This window comes from Ricinus communis, chromosome 6 (assembly GCF_019578655.1).
Source record: "Ricinus communis isolate WT05 ecotype wild-type chromosome 6, ASM1957865v1, whole genome shotgun sequence".
NCBI lineage: Eukaryota > Viridiplantae > Streptophyta > Magnoliopsida > Malpighiales > Euphorbiaceae > Ricinus > Ricinus communis.
Genome location: NC_063261.1, coordinates 10,586,786 through 10,589,635, shown reverse-complemented (window position 1 = coordinate 10,589,635; position 2,850 = coordinate 10,586,786).

Here is a 2,850-nt window from a genome sequence, read left to right as displayed (position 1 = left end):
TTTTTAATATGTGAAAACAACCCCGTAATACGATGATATTTATTAATCGAGAAAATAACCCCGTAATTTTGGTATATTTGTGAGTATGAGAAAACAACCCTTAAATGGGTTAATTTTATAATATGAGAAAATAATCCCGTAAAAGGGGTATATTTGTCAATATAAGAAAATAACCCCGTAAGAATGGTATATTTATAAATATTAGAAAATAACCCCATAATACAGGTTATCAATATGAGAAAATAACCCTGTAATTTTGGTATATCTGTGAGTATAAGAAAATAACCCCTCAAATGGGTTAATTTTATAATATGAGAAAACAAGTAAAATACACACATCTAAATGGGGTTTTTAAGATTGATTTTATGGACATTTGGATGTGAATTGGTCCCAACACTCACCCTATGCGTCTGTTTATGTGCATTAGGTCCAAAAGAAGTCAAAGGATGATAAAAGGGAAGAATTTGAGCATAATTGGACGCCGAAGCTGTCGAAACAAGCTAAGTACGAGCATGAGGAAGCTGAATATGGCCGTGTTGGTTTCAACACTGGTCGTGTTCCCAACACGGGCACCAACACGGCCGTGTTGGGTGCATCAAACATCAAAGAAAAATAAGTTCTTAGGGAGCACGACCACAGAGAGTAACATGGCCAGGAATACCAAACCGTGTTCCCAACACGTCCAAGAACACGGCCGTGTTGGCGGCGACAGGGGGAATTAATTAAAAGAACGAAGAGAGGAAAGAAAGAGGAGAGCGGGGGAGAACGTCCCAAACCCTAATTTTTCTCTCTCTAAGGGTTTTCTAAGCTGGAACCAAGGGAAAAGGAGACTTGGATCAAGGTTTCAATCGGATTCCCTTCAAAGATCGAGGATTGGGCGAGGTTCGTTTATTGGTTTTCAAATCGAGCAAGAGGAACAAGAATCGATTCAATTCAAGCAAGAGGAATTGGGGCTGTTTACTCTCATCCAAGGGTGTAATCGGGTTTTCTCTACCTTTACTCATTGTTGTAATTGAATTATTGTGAATTTTGATAATGAACATGATTAGCTAGATTGATTAAATCCATTGGGATTTCTTTACTATGTTGGCTTAGTATTATATTGTTGGATTGCTTGGGTTAGTTTTGTATTCTTCTTGCTTTCAGTATTAATAAGATAATGCATTATTCATGAGACGTTGTGAATTGTGTGTTTAGATTGCTTTGTGTGATTGAGAAGTCCATTTGGCAATTGAAATTTTGAATAGCAAGAACTGGTTAATAATCGCTTAGAGATAAGGATAATTAACTAGCCGGATTAAGAATTAACAAAGGTTAATAGAGGCGGATTAAAGCTTAATGTTAATTTAAGAATCAATCGTTAGGAAGAGATTCCAACTTTAGGTTATTAGGTTTAGTAATTCGGTTATCGAGAGAGAGAAACCGAATTCGGTTAAGAATTCATCCACGGGTAGCATAATTAGACTCACCAATCCTTTATCTTTTGTTTGATTGCCAACTAGTTTAGGTCCCCTTTGGGTTTGCTTTCTTGTCTTGGTTATTTTAGTTATCAATTACTCCTGCATCTCCCTTAGAATTTAGCTTGTAGCTATTAGTTAGTTTAGAAATTATTCATCACTAATTTGAGGTTAATATAACAAAGAACAAAGGAGTAAATCTGGGCTTTCACTTTCCCGAGGAATACGACCTTGATACTCGCCATTAGTGCTAGACTGCATCGATAGGTACACTGCCTTAGATTGTAGCTAACACAAGTAGCACACATCAAACCCCGTAAAAGGGGTATATTTCTCGATACAAGAAAATAACCTCGTAAAATGTATATATTTATAAATTTAAGAAAACAACCCCATAATAGTGCTAAGAATTTAATATGAGAAAATGACCCCGTAAAAGTGGTATATTTATCAATATAAGAAATTAACCAAGTAAAACGTGTATATTTATGAATCTGAGAAAACAACCCCGTAAAAGTAGTGTAATTGCGAGTTTGAGAAAACATGCTCGTAGAAGTGGTATATTTTTTAATATGAAAAAATAACCCCGTAAGATGCGTAAATTTTTTAATATGAGAAAACAGCCTCATAGAGGGGGTAAACTTCTTAATATGTGAAAACAACCCGGTAACATGATGATATTTATCAATGGGAGAAAATAACCCCGTAATTTTGGTATATTTATGAGTATGAGAAAACAAGCCCTTAAATGGGTTAATTTTATAATATGAGAAAACAATCTCGTAAAAGGAGTAAGTTTGTCAATATAAGAAAATAACCCCGTAATACATGTATATTTATTAACATAATAATGCTAATAATTTAGTATGAGAAAACGACCCCGTAAAAGTGCTATATTTATCAATATAAGAAAATAACCAAGTAAAACATGTATATTTTTGAATTTGAGAAAACAACCCCGTAAAAGTAGTGTAATTGCAGGTCTGAGAAAACATCCTCGTAGAAGTGGTAAATTTTTTAATATGAGAAAATAACCTCGTAAGATGGGTATATTTATAAATATTAGAAAATAATCCCATAATACGGGGATATTTATCAATCAGAGAAAATAACCCCATTATTTTGGTATATTTTTTAGTATGAGAAAACAACCCCTTACATAAGTTAATTTTATAATATGATAAAACATTCTCGTAAAAGGGGTATATTTATCAATATAAGAAAATAATCCCGTAAAACGTGTATATTTATGAATTTGAGAAAACAACTCCATAATAATGCTAATAATTTAATATGAGAAAATGACCTCGTAAAAGTGATATATTTATCAATATAAGAAAATAACCAAGTAAAATGTGTAATTGCGAGTCTGAGAAAACAGCCTCGTTGAAGG